The sequence below is a fragment of the Tamandua tetradactyla genome, chromosome 19, assembly GCF_023851605.1.
Source record: "Tamandua tetradactyla isolate mTamTet1 chromosome 19, mTamTet1.pri, whole genome shotgun sequence".
NCBI classification, from domain to species: domain Eukaryota; kingdom Metazoa; phylum Chordata; class Mammalia; order Pilosa; family Myrmecophagidae; genus Tamandua; species Tamandua tetradactyla.
The window spans coordinates 53,812,137-53,819,107 of NC_135345.1; the positions used below are offsets into that span (position 1 = coordinate 53,812,137).

General features: G+C 41.3%; 1 protein-coding gene across 2 annotated transcripts in view; it reads right to left on the reverse strand.

Annotated features, from left to right (window-relative positions):
* Positions 1-6,971, reverse strand: part of LNX1 (ligand of numb-protein X 1) — a 219,026-nt gene that overhangs the window by 130,106 nt on the left and 81,949 nt on the right. For both annotated transcript variants that reach the window (XM_077136861.1, XM_077136860.1), the window contains exon 2: positions 6,493-6,619. The gene's annotated coding sequence lies outside the window, so the exon portion shown is untranslated. The remainder of the gene's footprint in view (positions 1-6,492; positions 6,620-6,971) is intronic.

Here is a 6,971-nt window from a genome sequence, read left to right on the forward strand (position 1 = left end):
AGATGACGAAAGACACATGGGAATTGAACAAGTGGGAAGAAACAAGATGTGAGAAGAACCTCAGCAAGTTCCTCAATAAAGGATGAGGAATATATACACAGGTGTTTTTTGCTCTTGCATGATGATCCATATTTGAGGTGTTAAATTTTCTTATTTAGAAATTATAAGGTTCTGAACTGGGCAAAGAGCTTAGATTCTCATTAAGTGAAGGAATCCTCTTTACAACATCCCTGAGTGGTGACCTACCAGCTTCTGCTTGAAACACATCCTATGAGGAGGAGCCCAATAGTTTTCAAACACTTCAATTCTTCTTCCCTCTGCTTACTCTGACCTTCAGTTCTTATTCTGCCTTTCGCTGCAACAATAATCACATTCACTCCCCTCAACTTAGGACAGTGTTGGTAGTTTCCTGCCTCATCGTTTTTGGTTTTTTGTGTGTGTGCCTTGCACTTCCAATTGTCTTCCTGGGTAATCCAGGTGGTAGTAAAGGGTCCACTCCAGTTCTATAGTTCATTAAGGTACCTTTGAAAACATGGCACCTGGAAGTGAATACTTATCCAGTTTGGTCTGATGGGTTCGGGGTTCCGTGGAGCAATCAATTCCTTAACCAGGATACTAGCTGTCTACTAATGCAAACTAAGATGGTCTTTACTGATTTGTTTTAGTAGCTACATCACACTGCTAACTGGAAGAACTCGGTGAGTCTTTAAAGAAAACAATGAATGTATAACACTTAGTTATGTGCCCTGAATGCAGAAATAACTAATGGCAGTGATGAAGGCTGCCGATTCTAACTCTCCCTTACTATATTTTGTCCAATGTTCAAACCTCCAAATGGACAAGAAATGTCTCCATAACAAATGAGAGGGACCTATATGTATGGATGTAAGTTGGGCAGGGGGGCATTCATTTCCAGGGGTATTCCCCCTGGAATGGGGTAAACATTACTAAAGATCTGCTCCAACATTTCTCTACATGGCATAGGGCTATAGAAAGAATTTGGGGTGGCAGCCACTTAGCCTACTACATACTAAGGGATAACAGTTCTAACTAGTATAAAAATATAATAATGCCTTTTTAATACATTAATATGCCAGAGTACAGACAGCTTCAGAAATGACTGCTAGTGCAAATGTGCAATAGCCTTACAGAGGGAAAAGGCCACAGATAGAACGACTCTGGTCTGTGTGTATGTGTGTTTGTGTGTGTCTGTTGTGGAATATGTAACACGGTATAACAACAATACTTAATGAGTTTGAAGACACGAGGTGACTCATGTATTAATATGAGTATGCTGGAGCTGAAGCATACAGCGTTCTATTCAAAAAAGGCCACGTGACTGACAAACGTAGTCATAAGCAAGTTATGCAAATCATCTCAACAGATAGCAATGGCATATTTACAATTCATCATCATGCGTGTGTTGTTACCACGCACTGTGCCATGAGGCTATTAAGGAAAATTCTTGGAGAGTTTGCCCTCTGCTGTTGGTGAAGTCCTTTGTGTCCCTCTGACAAACGCATCAAAAACAAGAAGCAGATACGAGTCACTTGACAATAATGGTGGAATGTAAATCCACACATTCCAAGTCAAATGCATGATGTAGAAAAAATGTCTCTGATTAACTGGGTAGAACTACAACTACTGTCAGGAGTGTACTAGCCAATACACCATATCCAGGATCATGGAGAAGGTCGTTAGAAAGGCAGAGGAAGGGCAGGAGTGAAGAGGATGGGAATGAAGGAACTATCATTAAAATGGCAAATCGCAAAATTTGAGGGTCATCTTGTCTACCCTCTAGTTGAAGCAGAATTCCATCTCTCCCTTCCTTTAAAAATATAATATAGAGTGAATTATTTATTGAGCAGTTTACCAGGTACAAGAGACTATGCTGAGGCTTTTGCATTTATTTTCCAATTTAATCTTAAAGTATACCAAGAGATCAGTGATATAATCTTAATTTTACAGCTGAGTATTTGTGCTGCTAAGGAAACACAAATCCTCTTTGTCGTTCATCCATCCATTCATTCATTCATTCATTCAACAAACATGTACTCTACCAGCCACTAAATATGCCAAAAACAATCACCTTCAGAGACAGGAAATCCAACACCCCAAAAGGCAACCTACTGCCTATTGTTTTGGTACCACTCTAATTCTTAGAAGTTCTTCCCCATACTGGTTTGAAATATGTCTCTGTAGAACTAATCAATACGTCACTGTGGTGTCCTCATGCCACATAGAAAAAAAATGAGATAAGAGGAAACGGTGACTGTAAGATGCTTATAGAAGACAACCACTCATTTTCTGTTTCTGATTTCAGTGCAGGACAGCTTTCTGTACTTGGCAATTGTTATGGTTTTAACATTAGTCCTTATTCTTTGGGGATAGTAGACGGTTAGATATTATCACCCAAGAAGAGTGACGCAATCTTCTTTCCAAATAGTTTTGAAAAGCCCTTGATACTTTGAAGACACTGCCAGATGACAGCAAATTTGGCACCCACATAAAAGTGTGCCTAGGTAATACCAGCACATAACTATCAGTAATAGTTATATACTCCCAGGAAGTCCATCTATGTTGAGGCAACGAGGAGGATACATTTTAGAGCCTCCCTACATATCTTCTCTTGACAGCATCTTACAGAACAGCCTTTCAAGTCATCCAAATCCTAGCAGATCCTATGTTTTCTACTTTATATTTGAGGAATTCAAATATAAAAAGAAAGTCTGGCTAAGCTTAAGAAGAAGCAGAAGCACTGAGAGGTGAAGTAGGGAGTCGCTGCTTCAGGAGGATCCACTGTTTATTCACATCATAGAACCCTGCTGCCCACAGGCCTGCAAAGATGAGGCTTTCAACTGGCAGCTGCTCTACCCTGGGACTCCAGGAATAACAAGATAATTCTTAACACGGTTTTCTGTCTAAACTTTTAGGGGCCTTTCAGCAAATCTGTTTTGCTCAAAGAGTCTTTGGCCTCCACTTAATACTATTTCTATTATTACTACATCCAGGCTGTTGGTCTAATGAGCCAAATTGTAACAAACATAACAAAGGTTTTCTATAATAATACAACAGCTAACATTTACTGAGCACTTACTATGTGCCCAGCACTTTAATGCAATCATTTCAATGGTTAACCAGTAATGGTTAATTAGTCCTCACAACCCCACTTGAGTTTGCTAATTATCCCATTCTACAGATGATGAAACTGAGGCCAAGAAGTATAAGGCAATTTATTTAGACTAGTAATTACTTAGCTGAACTGAGTCTCAAACCCAGGTCTGTTTGAATCTACCCATTCTGCCTTCGTCTTAAGAAAATAATACTGGTAAAAGCTAACATTGTGCCAAATACTATTCCAAACACTTGAAAGATCTCAACTCATTTCATCTTCACAATAACTCTGTTTTCCAGCTGTGATAAGGTGTGGTTAAATAGGTCCCACAGCTTGTACATAGTAGAACTGGGTTTTGAACCCAGGTGGTCTTAACCACAATTCTAAAGCAGTAGTATTACTAATGGCAATAGCAGTATTGCTATTTTCTAGTGAGGTGGTGCCCATCCCCACATTCAGCCAGTCTAACCTACTCACCTAGGCACCATCTAGCTTTTGTTATAGGACTGAGGGTTTTTGTGAAGCACACCATTCTATCTTTTTTGGGGGGTGGGGGGGACACGGGGGAGGTGAGGACAAAAAGGTTGAGATCTCTCTCTGGGTCCAGCAACAAGCCTATGGTAAGATTGGTGCTAAGAACCCACTGTCCTCCATCAACTAGGCTGTCACCTTGCTCTTGAATGCCAGGCACTCACATCATCCCTTTGGATGGCAGAAGGCTGGGAACACACCCTACTCTCATGCAATGACTCAAGGTCATTGGAGGACTCAGGATATTCCATTAGAAGGGTGTACAGATCCACAGTGCAGTGTGGGCTCCAAGCTGACTGCCTCCTCCTCCTCTTCCTCCTCCTCCACCTCCTTTTACTCTTGGCACAGGAGCTTGCTCCAGCTATGGTTGAAGGGTGTTTTATCTGCAAGACCGGAGGAGATCAAACACCCACTTTGCCCTGGAGAAACCACAACTGAAAGCAGAAGGGGCTCCGTGCCAAGTCAGATGACAGCAAATGACAACAGGACCTGTCCCCCAACGCCTGTGGAGAACCGCATTTGGTACACCTGTTATGGGATGTGAACCTCAAGGCGGAGAAAGGAAAGAGTACCAGCAGTGTCCAGTAACTCCTGAAAACTTTGCCTGGGAGGTTAGCTGAGACAAATTTGACTGGCTTATTGTATGACATAGTTTAAGCTTACTCTCGCCCCTTGTCTGGTTTATTTCTGGGCACTGTTAACATTGCAGTTAATTACTTACAATGAATAACTATAACAAGAACTATTGCCGTTCCGAACAACTGTAATTACATAAGATCTTTTATCTTGTAGGGTCAAACTATCTCCTCAGATCAACCCAGGAAAACTCCCTTAGGAAGGAAGGCCTAGTGTTTTTCTGGTACCCTCCCAGCACCAGGCACTGATGACTTTGATGCACTACATATGTTACTTCTCACAATCACTCCATATAGTAGGGCTTATTACCTCCTGTTTTACTGATGAAGAAACTAAGAATCACAAAGGTTAAGTAAATTGTCCAAAGACGTAAATGAAAGAGATGGTACTTCTTTCCCATCAGGTCTTGTTGCCACTTGGACCCAGGGACAGAGTGACTACAGGTAAGGAATCACCCTGGGTCTTTTCACTCCTGTGAACAGCCTACCTGTGTGGATAATCCAACAAACCAACATTCTAAAATAATCTAACTCTGAATTCCAGTCTCTGTAATTTATTATTCTTTCTTAAATCTTGTGAACACACTGTTCACAACTTATTCCTTTAATAGCCAGAAACACAGCCATATAGTGATGAAATTATTTGTTTAACTATAAATTAACTACTGTGCCAAAGAACTAATGAGTAGGGTAAACCAGAGAATGAAATCTTCTGGATAAGTTTGTGATTTAAATGACATTTTTGTCCGGAAGTTTCAAGATATAGGAGATTTTTTTCCTCTCCTCTGTAGATGAAACTCTGAGTAAGTGAGAATTTCTAGTCGGGGAGAAGCAGTAGCCACCCCCCAAACACACAAGCTCAGGGGGGAAAAAAGACACAAAGGTCCATTTAAGAGAGAACAATACAAGCCTGCAAGGAATAAAAGAGAAATTGGCAATGTCAGCAGGGCTGGTTTTCAGTGGTGAGAAGCTATTCTGCAGCAAAAACTTTTCCAGCTTGTTTCAATTTATCCTCATGGAGAATTTACATGCACTTTGAATTTCTGGGTAGATGAATATGAGCATAATTCCTAACAGATTATTTCCTTGCAAACATTTGCCAACTGAAATCTCAGAAAAACAGCTGATGAAGGAACCAGAATGAAGTGTTTTACCAGTTTATTTCTTTCCTCACATTTGCCAACTTATCCCAGTAGGGAGTTTGATTTGGAGAGGGTTTCTTTCCTTTCTCTAAGAACAGTATTGGGTGTAGAGTGTGGCTATCGAGCTGTCAAGAACAGGCTGTGTGATCATGATTAAGAAAGCAAAAATGGATCCTAGCGGTAAAATTACATTTTAAAAAAACATCAGGTTCTGGCAGAACAGGCTCCTCAGTATATTTGCTATTAAAAAGAAAAGAGAGAAGAGAATGTGGGCGTGCAGGCAGGGGGAGGGTTCAAAACCTTAAATATTAAACCTGAAGTCACATTCTTGTGGCAGTGAAGGAATAATCTTTACTTTAAACAAAGGTCAGCAGGAACCCGTCCAGGTCTAAATGTAAACAATTCTAGTCCAGACTGCAAGGCAATTTTATAATGAGTGCTCAACAAAGAGCAAATAAAATGCTAGACTTTTTTTTTTTTTAGAAAAGAGGAAGGAAAACTGGAGTGGAGGCCTCTGGGTAGAGCAAAAGAATTTACCTGTTGATGTACAGACTTTCAGGAAAAAAAAACCAAAACTCTAAGGTACTCACTCGTATAGATTGAAATGGCCTCTGGTGAGATGAATGCACAAATAAGGCATCTCTGAAAGCTCACGGATGGTGCTAGGCTTCCCAACCCCCATTAAAGTGCCGAACAGGTAGCTCTGCACCTTTGTGCTAAACTTCAAAAAACATCTCCACTCCTCTCCTCTCCAGTGTTTAAAAAAATATCAGACACTCAGAGGCTGGATTAACGTTTGTAGACACACAGAGGCTGGATTAACGATGAAGAGAAGCAAAAAGGATTAAATCGATGAAGAGAAACAAAAAGGATTAAATATCTGCCTTGAGAGAACTTTCTGTGCAACCAAAACGTCAATGGTATCCCTCTACCCTTCCCTCTCAAACTGCTTCTCTCTCAGGGTCAAAGGCCCGTTCAGCTTATATTTTTCATTCAAATTCCCTCTTCAGATCCCTTAGGAGCTAGTGGTCTAAATGCCAAGATAGAAACATGGGAGGTTTATACTCACCTTTTTCAAGTGTCTGTCTGGGCCTCTTAAAGTAGCAGCAACCAGGCAGCTCTTATCCCTGTGGGTGAATAAGCAACGACCTGGGCAGCCCAGGCTCTGAACAGTCCCAACCTCGGTATACAGGTACCTGAAGGAAGGAGGAGGGTATTGGTCGGTCAAGAGCAGGAAACGTGTGACATCACGGAAGCCTTGACAGATAAAGCATTGCTGGGACTTTAGGGATTGAAACAGTCAATAGGTCCCGCCCACCTCTCATTTACCTGAATACCTGCGAGCAGGTAGGTGGCGTCTCTGCACAGGCAAATGAATCAGTTAGAACAATTTGCCAGGCGGAATTTACTTTCTTTCCTGCGCGTAGCACGTGTCCAGCCCTGTGTACAGATCTGAATTTATATGCCCAGGTACTTCCCTAGACCCTGCTCCCTCCCACCTGCCCCTAATCGATTGCTGCCTACCAAAGACTTAAAAAGGAAGTTTCA